Source organism: Petromyzon marinus, chromosome 23 (assembly GCF_048934315.1).
Source record: "Petromyzon marinus isolate PM22_M1 ecotype Great Lakes invasive population chromosome 23, UKy_Petmar_22M1.pri1.0, whole genome shotgun sequence".
Classification (NCBI taxonomy): Eukaryota; Metazoa; Chordata; class Hyperoartia; order Petromyzontiformes; family Petromyzontidae; genus Petromyzon; species Petromyzon marinus.
The window spans coordinates 7,042,619-7,058,095 of record NC_133689.1 but is presented as its reverse complement, the minus strand read 5'-3'; positions in this window follow the sequence as shown (position 1 = coordinate 7,058,095).

Sequence of the window (15,477 nt, the reverse complement as noted above, 5' to 3'; positions counted from 1 at the left end):
ATGAAATCGATTTAAACGTTTTCTCAAGCTATAGTCCAACTATGTTTCTAAATCCTGGAATACCTATCTCTGCTAGTCTCTTTAATTATTGTGCTCGTCCCCATACTTTGCATGTAATAACTAAGTTTGGACTCCACTGCTGCCATTTTTGGCCTCTGCATGTGGAGCTCAACAAAGCCGGTGTCAAACTTTCATCGCGAAAACATTCACCACCTCGGAAGCCGGACAGTCGAATATTGCACATTTAGATATAGCACACGTCTAAGGAAATTTAAGTTCGTGCCGAACTAGGGCCCATTTCCTATAGAAATATGTTTTTTGTCTATACTGTATGCATCGGGTAATTCACCAACATTGGCCTGACTCCATCATTAGACCTCCGTTGCCAGTACCAAAATGTAATAATAGGGTTTTTCCCCTTTTTTCTGGCAACAAAACTGAAACCTTTTTACGAGGATTCATGTCTGCATTAACCACAATACCTGCAATCAAAATGCAAACAAAATACATACTATGATAATATATTGGCATTTTCCTTGAAACTGATTGGGTCGAGGCTCAAAAGAAAGCCATCCCTTGGTGTGGACCAATCAGCTTCAAGGACAATGCATAAACTATCAGTATGTTTTTTGTTTGCATTTTGACTGCAGGTATTGTGGCAAGGATCGCTCGTGCTTTGTTACGAATGCAGTGCGTTCTCATAAAACACGTTGAACGAACGATGCCAACGTGCGCGAGTTAAGTAACATTGGCAGCTGGGTCAGCCCTGAGCGGGAACACTGCTGCATCAGCCCGGCATGAAAGGCGCTTAACAGAGTTCATGAGAAGAAATGTGTGGATGCCACCAAATCCGCGGTGCGGCTTTCCTTGGTAAACAAGTGTAATTAAATGTATACTCTTTGATTCTTTCGGTAAAGTCACGTACAGTGAGGGGAAAAAAATATTTAATCCCCTGCTGATTTTGTACGTTTGCCCACTGACAAAGAAATGATCAGTCTATAATTTTAATGGTAGGTTTATTTGAAGTGAGAGACGGAATAACAACAAAAAAATCCAGAAAAACGCATGTTAAAAATGTTATAAATTGATTTGCATTTTAATTAGGGAAATAAGTATTTAACCCCCTCTCAATCAGAAAGATTTCTGGCTCCCAGGTGTCTTTTATACAGGTAACGAGCTGAGATTAGGAGCACACTCTTAAAGGGAGTGCTCCTAATCTCAGCTTGTTGCCTCTATAAAAGACACCTGTCCACAGAAGCAATCAATCACATTCCAAACTCTCCACCATGGCCAAGACCAAAGAGCTCTCCAAGGATGTCGGGGACAAGATTGTAGACATACACAAGGCTGGAATGGGTTACAAGACCATTGCCAAGCAGCTTGGCGAGAAGGTGACAACAGTTTGTGCGATTATTCACAAATGGAAGAAACAAAAAATAACTGTCAATCTCCCTTGGCCTGGGGCTCCATGCAAGATCTCACCTCGTGGAGTTGCAATGATCATGAGAACGGTGATGAATCAGCTCAGAACTACACGGGAGGATCTTGTCAATGGTCTCAAGGCAGCTGGGACCATAGTCACCAAGAAAATAATTGGTAACACACTATGCCGTGAAGGACTGAAATCCTGCAGCGCCCGTAAGGTCCCCTTGCTCAAGAAAGCACATATACATGCCCGTCTGAAGTTTGCCAATGAACATCTGAATGATTCAGAAGACAACTGGGTGAAAGTGTTGTGGTCAGATGAGACCAAAATGGAGTTTTTTGGCATCAACTCAACTCGCCGTGTTTGGAGGAGGAGGAGGAATGCTGCCTATGACCCCAAGAACACCATCCCCACCATCAAACATGGAGGTGGAAGGAAACATTATGCTTTGGGGGTGATTTTCTGCTAAGGGAACAGGACAACTTCACCGCATCAAAGGGACGATGGACGGGGCCATGTACCGTCAAATCTTGGGTGAGAACTCAGCCAGGGCATTGAAAATGGGTCGTGGATGGGTATTCCAGCATGACAATGACCCAAAACACACGACCAAGGCAACAAAGGAGTGGCTCAAGAAGAAGCACATTAAGGTCCTGGAGTGGCCTAGCCAGTCTCCAGACCTCAATCCCATACAAAATCTGTGGAGGGAGCTGAAGGTTCGAGTTGCCAAACGTCAGCCTCGAAACCTTAATGACTTGGAAATCTGCAAAGAGGAGTGGGACAAAATCCCTCCTGAGATGTGTAAAACCTGGTGGCCAACTACAAGAAACGTCTGACCTCTGTGATTGCCAACAAGGGTTTTGCCACCAAGTACTAAGTAATGTTTTGCAGAGGGGTCAAATACTTATTTCCCTCATTAAAATGCAAATCAATTCATAACATTTTTGACATGCGTTTTTCTGGATTTTTTTGTTGTTATTCTGTTTCTCACTGTTCAAATAAACCTACCATTAAAATTATAGACTGATCATTTCTTTGTCAGTGGGCAAACGTACAAAATCAGCATACTTTTTTCCCTCACTGTAGGTATAAAATAAAATAAATCACGACATTTCGGGCGCAACACAAGTGTCCATGCTTTCCTACCTGATGGACGCTTGTGTTGTGCCCGAAACGTCGTGATTTATTTTATACCTACGTGACTTTACCGAAAGAACCAAAGAGTATGGATTCCTGCAGTCACGAAAGCTTCAAATCAAGATTGTAATAAAATGATATACAATCTAGTAACTCAGTTGTAGATCTACTGGTAGGTCGGAAACACTTTTTAGAAGGGCTATCGCCTGAAACGTCACCTATTATATATTTTATTCCTCTTAGCGCCAATGTTTTTTGTCGCATTCGTTTTGCTGTTTAATATCTGTTGATACTCGCCACATCCATCTGTTGTTGTGTGCACTATATAGCAGGTTAAATGCATTTGCAATGTTGAAGAAGGAATTTACGTGTTGTGGTTTTATTTTTCCGCCAAGCAAATAGCTGCGGTTTGTTTTTTTCACGTGAGACTTGAGCCCGCGATAAAGCATCTGCCACGGGACTTCAAAAAGCAGACACAAAGCCATCACGGCGAGGACACGTTACGTAACCCTCAATAATGGAATTACACAATGCAGACATTATTTGCCGCTTTCACCACGCATGGCCAAGCACGTGTTGAGACACACCGAGTATCATTTTGTCCAGCTGTATATATAAACACCCTGAACAATTGTAGAGACCTTGATAATTTAAAAGATTTTGATTTTAAGCTTTCGTGACTGCAGTAATTCATATTCTTAGACTTTACCGAAAGAGCTAAGAATATGAATTTAAACGATGTTCATGGAATAAGGATGTTGTCGTGCCGCAAAAGCCTCTCGCGGTGACAATGTTTATCGTCCAAGCGTATTACAATTGCGCGCTCTGCCCAGTTGCCCTCATTTGCCCAGGAGCTAAACCTGATCCTCGTGCATCCGAAAGCGCAGTTTCGATCCAAAATAATCGGAACACATGGATAGTCGCCGCTTGTGATTGCAGTATCGTTACTTTGACAATTATGCTATCGCGGTTAAAATCGATCCTTGCGTTTGACGATCCGGGCATCAAATTGTGTATATTGAAGAGCGGGATTATGTAACAATGCATGCGAAGTACTGTATCTGCAAATGTTACGTTGGGGCGAATGGAGTGAATGATAGTGTGAAAACGAGACAGCATACAAACGGAGGCACGAATCAATAGAGATGAGCCCTTCCTTGCAAAAGGGCCCATCTCTATTGGTGTTTCCAAGCCAGTGGTGGAAATTCCACATTCCCATGGTGGAGCCTGTAATCTTCAGAGGACATATATTTTAACTACCCCCACCTATGGATGATGGGCTGTGTGTAACACTGCTCACAATTTGAAATCACTACATTCCGAAAATTATTGTGATTCGCGCTGCAAAACTACATGGCATTTAACAGCCTGTTATATAATGTGCGTTAATCTGGCATGTCGGCTATTGCTCCAGAGGAAGCAGTGTGCGCATTTAATCTGGTCGAGCGAACATTTAACGTGCCCCGATTCCCCTAACTCCAAATCTCTGCTCAGCGGCCCCATGCAACGCGCGTCGCTCCTCTCCATCCCCTCCGACTATGGAAATAAATCCAACCAATAGGACCACAGAGGGTTGCCACCCTTTCCGCAGATTAAAACTTGGACACGTATATTTTTTCAGTCAGCATTCGGTCTATTATCAAAATTGTGCAGTACACTGTGTACACATTTTATCCGTTACGTGTCGTGACGGGTACTCCAAGATCCGACCGTGCCTGCCCAGTGCTCGCCGAGCTGCAATTGGCTTCCGTTTTGCCGAACGAACGAATAGATTATGGGGTCGCACTCGGGAAACACACAAAGTGCTTGCCACGCAATGAACCACGAGACATTGCTGATCTTATTCTTAGCTCTTTCGGTAAAGTCACGTTGAAGGGAAACAATAAAATAATAAAATATATATAAAACAATAAAAATTCTCACGACGTTTCGACCATAACACAAACGGTCGTCATCAGGTGTGTCGGTTTGCATTTCCAAGACAGAGGTTGTTTGTAAGCCATCTGGCTACCATGAGAGATTCGTTCATGAGGCTATCCACATATACAAGCACAGAGACAATTTCAACCGAGAAGATGGATTCTGGCTTAGCAATCATTGGAAAGATTTGATAAACCATTTCAGGTCTTAATTGATTGTTCACGCTAACAGTGGCTTTCAGACAGCATACATTAATTTTTCGTCTCCCCCCTCCTCTTTTCAGAACATAGATGGACTCGTCCTTCTAAATAAACTGCCAAATCGCTGCGCGTGGCGCTGACGTTTTTTTAAAATAAATAAATAAATACACCTTTCGGAATAAATAAATTTATGCAAACCGACACACCTGATGACGACCGTTTGTGTTATGGTCGAAACGTCGTGATAATTTTTATTGTTTTATATATTTCATTATTTTATTGTTTCTCTTCAACGTGACTTTACCGAAAGAGCTAAGAATATGAATTACTGCAGTCACGAAAGCTTTAAATAAATAAAAATTGCTTATCTTGTTAAGGGAGCATAAACCATCATCACGTGATCTCTGGTCATAACCGCAGCGACTTTTGGCTAGCCATCAAACAAAGACGGTAACTCTACCATGCGCTTTTAGATGCGCTTTTGCGACCGTCTGGAACCGTCTTCTTTCCGATATTAGGAAGCCACTGGAGCTATGCACTTTTAAATCTCGATTGAAAACTAATTTCACTTGGCTGTTTTGTGTGTGTTTAGTTTGTTGTCCTTACCCCGCACCTCTGATTAGCATGGTTGGCTACGTGCGGTGGGAAAGAAGAACATTCACACATTAATAAAACATACATAAAGTTTAACACAAATAACCTGCACACCAGATCTCAGTGCAAGTGAATACCTGCCATTGGAACACGGATGTCAATTTCTCGGACTGTCCAGATCGAACACAGACAGGTGGCAAAATGTTAAAAACCTTTGGTTTTTTTACATTTTGTGTTTTCAGATTTTTACGGACAATTTTGGTTCTCGTTTCAGATGTTTGGGTTTTCGAATCGTTTAGCTAATATTTTTAAGTGTCTTCGTTCTAACAAAAGTGGCGTCACTGGATGGCACGTGACGCTGAGAAAAGCGTGGACGTGATGGCATAAATGTGACGTGACTTCCGTTGACGTGTTTTCAGATGCATCTGAAATAAACAGAAGGTTCGATTTCTGAAATTTCATTTCTAGCCATGAGTTTTGTCGATACTTATTTTATTAGCAGCGCCAAACTTTGGGGAACACATCCCTCACTATAACACACTCAGTTTTGTGGGGGGTGCCGCACTGTGAATCTATCATCTCAATGAAATGAAGGAAGCATCGTAAATCTTGCAGATATGGTGCCTGAATTAGACACCCACCTGCGCTGCAATTTAGTGCCCGGTTTGCAGGATGGAGTAGAACAAGTAGGTTGATTTTTTTTCTAAGCCATCAACATCTCCACTGACGTGCAATGACCAATTGACCAAAACACAGCAGGTGGGAGGACCCTTCGAAAACAATTTCTTGAGACTCTGTGTGGTGCCTTTATGGGTTTAGATAAACAACCGCTATCAATTATTGTGGACCAGGGTGGAACTGGATTCTGAAGTGTAGGGAGTTGTTGGTGTCGGTCGGGTTGGCAATGACTGCATTGAAATTATATCACATAGACTCTGGGGTTTCCACCCTGAGACTTTTACATTTTTTAAAGTGCAGTGCGCAAAGCGTGGATGAGGTCACTTGAATGATGTCTGACACAGCTCCGTGATATCCACGTCTACAGACCATTCTCTCACAGAGAGTGATGCACTGCTCTTGTGAGAGTTCTGAATGGACATTTCTTCATCTTGTGACATAACTCAAACAAAATAATACTGCGAAATAGGCAAAGAAAAACACATACATGAAATTGAGTACATTTTAAGATGGACGTGAATTGATAAATTTTGGACGACTGACTTTGGAAATTAAAAGTAACTTAGCAATGCGCCTAAAGAAGAACGTCTTCAATCAGTGTACGTTACCAACAAGAACAAAAACAGCTGAAAAGAGTGCAGAGAAGTGTGGAGAGATGCATGCGGGGAATTAAAAATGAGAAACATAAATAGGAGCGCGTGGATACGAATGGGAGACCGCATGTTGACTGTTAATAAAAAGTGAATGGGCTTGGGCAGCGCACACATCGCTAGCAAGGGATGATGGCCGGTGGATGAGGCTGGTGACGTAATGGTAGCCAGAGACAAGATCGTGCCCGAAAGGACGCTTGAGCGATTAGCTCGTGTACCCGAGTGAGACGGACTGTGGCAGCGAAGGGATGAAGATAATGGCTGATGATTAATTACGACGAAGAATGCTCAAATTGTGTAGTACTTACGGTCTGTTCTCCTATAACGCGAATTGGATGCAACGCGATTGAGTAAACGGAATTTCGTCGCAGCGTGAGTCGGAATAAGCAGGTCGTACGCCTGCCTCGGTGCAACATCACACAAGGCACTGGGATACTGCTGGATTAGGGTAGCTGCTACCCACGCGCCCCAGTCTTTGTTCAGCCTACGTACGCATCTCACTGCGCTTTGCCCTCTATTGTTTATTCTCACGCCGATTTCTCCGTAACGCGGTGGTGCTCCTCAGGTACGCCGCGTTCAAGGAGAACAGACCGGACATACTCTTTGGTTCTTTCGGTAAAGTCACGTAGAAAAAAATTTAATTAAAGAATAGAGTACAACGTTTGGAATATTTACATTTATTTTCTTTCTACGTTGACTTTACCGAAAGAACCGAAGAGTAATAATCCCTGCAGTCACGAAAGCTTCAAATCAACAGATCGGATAGTCAAGCTAGCTGGTGAGATCGCATGAGGTGGATGCTAATGCGCAGTACGAATAGCTCACACGGCTAATGCGCAGTACGAATAGCTCACACGTTTATAGCGCAGTACGAATAGCTCACACGGCTAATGCGCAGTACGAATAGCTCACACGGCTAATGCGTAGTATGAATAGCTCACAAGGCTAATGCGCAGTAAGAATAGCTCACAGCTAATGCGCAGTATGAATAGCTCGCACGTCTATAGCGCAGTACGAATAGCTCACAGCTAATGCGTAGTACGAATAGCTCACACGGCGGATTATTCGGACCTTTTTGCATTGGCAGTAGCGCAACAAGGATTTGTTAATAGCGCCGTGGCCTGAAAAAGAAAAAAAAACAAATATATAATAATCTTTGGTTCTTTCGGTAAAGTCACGTGGCTATAAAATAAAATAAATCACGACGTTTCGGGCGCAACGCAAGCGTCCGTCATCAGGTGGGAACGCTTGTGTGAGCGCCCGAAACGTCGTGATTCATTTTATTTTATACCCACGTGACTTTACCGAAAGAACCAAAGAGTATGGATTCCTGCACGTGACTTTACCGAAAGAAGCAAAGAGTATGGATTCCTGCAGTCGGGAAAGCTTCAAATCAAGATAGAATATATATTATAGGCGACGTTTCGGGAAATGACTCTTCTTCACAGCAGAGAGGTTATAAAGTGGATACGGGCTGGAGACAATGCTTTATATGCTAACACAGCGGCACTAGGGTTGTGCGTTCCAAATGATGCATTGGAGCAGATATGCGTATTTCAAACGTTGCAATCAATTACGAGTGCAGCTGCAAAAGATATTTCAGCCGAGGAAATAAAAACGGGGAAATAATGCGGGCAGATTAATCTCACTCAAGCACTGGTCTGTATACATCTTGCAAGTGCACACAAAGACAAAGACCCCCCGTATAGCCTTGCCAGACCGTAGGGGCAAGTGCTGTTAGCGAGCAACTATGAAGGCCGGAAATGTACACGAGGGGGTGGGTGACCAGCACCACGCCCGGCCGCCTTTGTCTTCCCAGCGGCGACGTTTACACACCGCACCAGGTGCTCATTTGAGGCTGAGTCGACCTAGGGGAGGGCCCAGGACCCGATTCGGATAATCGTCACCGATGTTGGCCGTGAGCGCGAATCGAACTCGGGTCTCCGGGTTCGGAGCGCAGCGTAGCGCTAACCACTACACCACCGCTCCCCTGTTTGAGTCTCACACACACACACGCGCGCGCCAATCTATTTCCCTTCACGATAACCCGGCCGGCAATCAGATGCCTCTCAGAGCTCCAAATGCAAACGACAGCGATCCACAAGCCAACAGGCCGAGCGTGAGACTTCAAAGTTGGGCACGACGAGCAAATACAAGGGCATGCTATATATATAAAACAATACAAATTATCACGACGTTTCGACTGCAACACACGCAATCATCATCAGGTGTGAAAACCACAGCAAGAAAATTTGAAAAAAGTGGCGTTTTAAAAAAATATATATTTATTGTTTCCCTTCTACGTAACTTTACCGAAAGGACCAAGAATATGAATCCCTGCAGTCACGAAAGCTTTAAATCAAAAGCCTTCCAATTGTTCGCCATCATTGTCAACGCGTGGAAGACTCTTTGACTTTTTGAAGCTATTAACATTACATTTGTTATCATGTTACAGTGTAGTATTATCCGGTTTTTTCCCATTAAAAACGACAGTCCCATGTAAGTGTTTTTTTGAAGCACCCTGTATACTGGCGTTTAGATTATGGAGAGGAGCGACAAATCGCATCGTGGCTTTCATCCACCGGCACCGGGAACGCGAGTCGACTTTCTCAGCTGCGTGATCGGAGGAGGAATCGGAATACATTAATTTATTCACACTGGAGGAATCCGATGAGCCATAAAGCTATTTTTTTCACAGATGCCCATGATGAGGAGACCCCTTCGATCTCCGATGATTTTGTTTTTTTGTTTTATCTCAGGGCACCCCACCGTATCAGTGGCGCGGAAATCACCGAGCCGATGAGATGAATTTCTTCTCCACCTCTTCGCCCTTCGTCGCCGGCTTCAGATCCCGGCAATTTTGTACTTTGAATAAAGGGCAACAGCACCCTGCTCATCGTATTGTGTGCTGCGTGTAGCCAACCGTGCTGACCGGAGGTGCTGTAGGGGGGGCTACAAAGTGAACACAAAAAGCAGTTCTAAAGAAATGGGTTTCTGTGTGAGTTTATGGGTCTCTGTGTGAGTCTATGGGTCTCTGTGTGCGTCTATGGGTCTCTATGTGAGTCTATGGGTCTCTGTGTGCGTCTATGGGTCTCTATGTGAGTCTATGGGTCTCTATGTGAGTCTATGGGTCTCTATGTGAGTCTATGGGTCTCTATGTGAGTCTATGCGTCTCTGTGTGAGTCTATGGGTCTCTATGTGAGTCTATGGGTCTCTATGTGAGTCTATGGGTCTCTGTGTGGGTCTATAGGTGTCTGTGTGAGTCTATGGGTCTCTGTGTGAGTCTATAGGTGTCTGTGTGAGTCTTTTGGTCGCTGTGTGAGTCTATGGGTCTCTGTGTGAGTCTATGGGTCTCTGTGTAAGTCTATGGGTCTCTGTGTGAGTCTATGGGTCTCTGTGTGAGTCTATGGGTTTCTGTGTGAGTCTATGGGTCTCTGTGTTAGTCTGGGGTTATCTGTGTGAGTCTATGGGTCTCTGTGTGAGTCTATGGGTCTCTGCGTGAGTCTATAGGTCTCTGTGTGAGTCTATGGGTCTCTGTGTGAGTCTGTATGTACTGTATGTTAAACTTCTTTCGCACCGTACGTAACCAACCGTAGCCAACCGTGTTGATCGGAGGTGTGGGGTAGGGGGGGACAACAAACTAAAACACAAAAAAGCTTCACTCCAGCGCTGTCCTCTTGACAGTATGGTCCCTTCATCTGATGAAGGCCACTTGTGTTGTGGCCGAAACGTCGTGATTTTTGTTGTTTTCTTTTTTACCTACGTTACTTTACCGAATAGAACTAAAGAGTACAAAAAAGCAGTTCTGAAGAAATGCGTTTGTCAATCTAGATTTAATAATGCATTTCTCCAGTGGCTTCCTAATATCATCAGGCGCATCTGCACAATTCCACCGTCATCAACAACAACATCATCATCGTTGTATGCACTCGGATCTCCCCACTGACTGCCAGTCAAGCCCCAAATTAATTTCGATGTCGCACTTCAGACTGTCTCCTCGACCCTCCACGGGACTCACTCGCCCCTCCGACCCCTCTCCCCACGCGTGTCACTGCAACACTTCTTGATCTCTGCTCCAGCATCCCCCGCCCCCCTCCCCGCCCCCCCCCCCCCCCAGTTCAATCTTTGCTCAGCAGGAGATCGCTCCTTCTTCTCTGCTGCTGTCATGGTCTGGAGCTCTCTTCACACCCCCTGCAGTCTATGCTTGCAGACCGCCTGCCCCCCTGTGTAATTCCAGGATGAAGCCCTATCAACTTTGCCCTGCCTATGCCCGTTTCTCGCACACGCTGTCCCTGCCCCCGTGCCCCCTGTGATACACGGCGTTCCGCTTCGTACGTCGAGAAGAGACGGTTGCACTTAGATTCTATCTAAATGCAAATTGAATGTAATCATCATCAGCAGCAGCAGCAGCAGCATCTGCAGTAAATCATTATCTCCATTTGTGATGTTAATTTAATTAAGAGCATCCTACCAGCAAACCATTACAAGCATAATGTATTTAGATAACACACATCTGGAAATAACTTCAAAACAGATGGATATCGTTTGGTTGCATGTCTATAATCCCATAACTTGTACATTGGGTTTGTGGACCACACAGAGATGGAGACATGAGAGCATGAAACACCCACCTGTGCACGGGGGAGGAATGTCCAGGAAATTTGCTTCTCTCTCCATCATCACCGATGGTCAATCCACCGCTGGATGAAGGCCTCCCTAAATCATTGTCATATCTCACCGTTCTATGCTGCGACAATCTACACATAGCTCCTTGCACACTGAGGAGTTGATGTCATTGCTCTATCTCCTCGGTGCGTGTACGCTCTGTCTCTCTCTCTCTCTAGCTCTCTGACAAGTTGTATTCCTTGGCTGCCGCTCCATAATTACTCCCAAGAAATATCCCCTTGGAGTAAAGTTTAAAGACCAACCGTATAAGAATGGCTAGGCAGCAGTTCTAAAGGCAGCGCATTGTACATACACTTCTTCACACGGCGTGGGATGATTTGACTCTGCAGAAAGTGCAATCGTAATATTCCTACGTACTCACTTTGTTCAATATTATTTATTTATTTATATACTCTGACGTGGCCTATAGGGCACTTCTGGTATTACCAACTTTAGCAATTTCCCCGTGTGTTTTAATCGTTTTAAAAAAAAAACAGACATTCTTTTATCAAATAATTCCCCTTGCAGGTGACATTGTCTCAATCAGCTCTCAAACCACCTGGGCCAGGAGTAAAACTCGATCCCGAAGGGTTGCGTGCCTGCCCATGGTGGTAACTTTACACCATTTTTACATTCATGGGGGCATTTAAATGCAAGCGCATCTCGGGGATGTGTACACACTAAGAGTGGCGTGTCTTAGCTGGTAAACAAAGCAGTATAAATAACGCCAGAATATATAAAGAATAAATGTGTCACTTCTCATTTACAAACCTCGGCTGTTGTTTGTGACGAACTGAATGCAAAAATGCATCGGCCGTTCTTCAGCGTCTCGAAAAAAGGCCGGCTGGAGCTTAGAACAAACATACTTATATTACGGAAAGTTTTTTTTTTTCTTACAACTTTAAACGATTGCATTAGAAGATAAAACTGATAAACATATGAATAATGTATGAATCCATGATTGGGTAAATATGAACCCAAATACTGACGCTGCCAGTGTGTGCGGCGCCCAGCGGTAACGTTTTGCGAACGAGATGCAAAAAAAATTACAGAAATATCTTACAGAGCCATTCCGTATTTTTTCTACTCAGCATAACAACTGTGTACCGATGCGAGGAGGCCCTTTACAATGCAACGCGAGAGGGCGTGCAGTTTTAACGGCCACATCTAAACCTCTGTTGGCCCTCGTTTAACGGGTCAGCATTCGTCATGTTACAGGTGGCTGCGCTAATTTAACAGCCGCATAGCTTCGAGAGGCTCAAAAGTGCGTGGTTTTTAGGCACCAAACCGATTACGCGAAAAAAAAAACCATTGACAGGTGGGCTCCGACTTACGACGGCTCGAACTTGCTGACCGTCGCCCTTGGAACCAATGAGGTCTTACGTGGAAAATATTCCCAGAAACTTTACAGCATCGCGTCCAAAGACCGAGAGAGAGAGAGAAAATAATCCATCCGGCGCAAATACGACAGAATCTATATTGGCCCCGAGTGTTAATTTAATTCCGTTAAAATGGCACGGCGCAATAAGCCTGGGGTCGTGCAGGGGGCCGATACCAACGGGATCGCTTCCCACCCACGCGTCTAAGGAGGTGCGCTCCCCAAAAGAGGTTTGTGCTCCAATAAAAGTTGGGACGTTCCCAAGAGGCTTCGAGTGGCGCTCGCGCTGAAATATATCCCGTAGCGCCCGTCGCTGCATCCCAAGAAGGCGGCAAGGTAAGCGGCTTCTAAGACACGGCGCAACCTGTCTCCTTTAATGAGGCAAAGACTGAAGTGGAACCAAGGCCGTAGCCATGGAGTCAAGATTGGGGGGGACCAAATCTTCCAGGGGGTCTGGGGGTGTGTCCCCCCCCCCCCAGAAAATAAATCTAAATTCGAAAACTAATTTCCTGCCTAAAATATAAAAAAATCACTAGCACATAGGATGGACTTTTTATTTATTTTTAACAATAATGTCTAATAGTGTACTGTATTACATTGCCCTGTTTTTTTTATTTTTTACCTTTTCTTGTTTCATCGTATGCAATGGCAGAGATTCGGGATTAATAAAGTACAACCATAACCACAATCATATAAACAGAAATCTATTTTATAGCATTATATTGGGGGGGGACATTTTGAGCATATTGAATATGGGGGGAGGGGGATGTTTCCCCCTCCCAATATATATTATAATTACGCCCTTGAGTGGAACAAAAAGAATACCGATTTAAAGCTTTCGTGACTGCAGGAATTCATCTTCTTGGTTCTTTCGGTAAAGTCACCACGTCGAAGGGAAATAATAAATAACATTATAAAATATAATTCTCAAAATTATATTTTATTTTTATTATTGTATTATTTCCCTTCTAACGTGACTTTACCGAAAGAGCCAAGAAGAAACAAAATACCATTACAGTGTGTGTGTGTGTGCACTGAGCAGTAAATATTTATTTTATTGTTTCCCTTCTACGTGACTTAACCGAAAGAACCAATAATATGAATCCCTGCAGTCACGAAAGCTTTCAGTCAGGTGTTAAGATGTTCAAACACCAAATTGATACATTTTTGCAAGGAAGCGAGTCTGCATTAACCACACGTGCTTGTGGTGAACGTGCAAACATGCTCTGATACTGGTAGGAACGAAGTTGTAAACTGAGTATACCAGCCTGCAATAGATTAATGTGTCCGTCCGTCCGTCCCCTTTCAATACTTTAACGAAGTGAAATCTCGTGCTGTTGGGTGTAAAATCTGCAATAGACAACGCAGAGACTTGATATGTCTTATAAAATTGCGCAAAATTACAATGTTCCTACCAGCCCACCCTGCAGGGACCTGTTAATTATAAGTGCATTGTCTTTGAAACGGTGTAGGCCAATCAGTAGGCCGATCAGTTCCTTGCAAAAGGTAACTATTTGGTGTTTGAACATCTTAACACCTTTTTTTATTGGCGGAAAGGGTAACACCTATTCGTATTTTCCATACTTCGATACTGGCAACAACAACAACAACAAAGTCCCATGACATCACACCGACTGTTCAGAAAAGTATGCGGGGCTTGGAGCGGTAAACGTCGCTGGAATGGATGATGGCCGGTGATTGAGTGGAACGTTGGAATGGAGCAATGAGATCCAGCTCGCGTGGATGAGCTGTATAGTTTCAGCATTGGAACATTGATATGATGGCGATGACTTGGGAGGGGGGGGGGGGGAGGCCTTCATCCAGCAGTGGACAGACCACGGCCGATGGACTTCAAGTTGCCACCATTCAAGCGTCTCAGATGCTCCTCCAAAAACGCGGACCCGTCGGCCCCTTTTCACTTCCAGTGAATGCGCAGAGCGACCACCGCATTTCAAGCCCGCAGATGACTCAGCGCGAGCGGATGCGTCCTCCCAGCCGGGGATTCTAACGCTGTGAAACAGAAACGCGATGAACGCTGGCACATATCGAGCGCGGCAAGTTCGCCGGCCCAGATCAATATCGGCAACGCACGCTCGATCAAATACGCCGGTACGACGAGCGTATCATTCACCACTTTAATTCACATTAAATCCGCGGCGCGACATTTCCCCTCCGAGTCTCCTCCTGCATGGAGCGCCTCAATTCCGGCGACGAGTCTTTTATGTTTTGGGGAGCGCGGGTAGCAATTTCTGTCGCGTAAGAAAAAAATAATAATAATGGGTTTTTTTCTGCTCAACGTCGAAAATAATTTCAGTTTCACGAGCCGTTTCAAGATTTCCGTAAAAATGCATAGCACCAGTACTCAATGCAGATCGGTGGCTCAACAACTGTTAGATCCCAGTAAGCCCGGGGTCGCTGAGAACGTGGGTTTGAATCCGGGGTTTCAGCCGCCCGTGGTTAAACTGCGTTCCTCAAGCAGAATGGGGTGATGGTCTCAACCAAGTCAGGAATGACTGGCAATGGGTTTTTTTTTTTACCGCATTCATTGTGGGTATTCACTCGACTGGATAAACGTCCAGCTCTGAGAATTAAAAAAAAAACATCAGTTTGACTCACATGCGATGAACATTTCTGCGTAGTAGGGCGTGTGGGAAATGCGGTGCCCCCAGTGTGTGGCTGAAAGGATTCACCTGACGGAATCTCAGAAGTACTTCTGTAGCATCTACTACTTCTGTGGACTGAGCTCATTTTAGCCAATATTGCGGGAAAGGGACCTGCTTCAGGGCAGAGTGAGAATAAAATGGAAGACTGTGACATATATTATTTTCT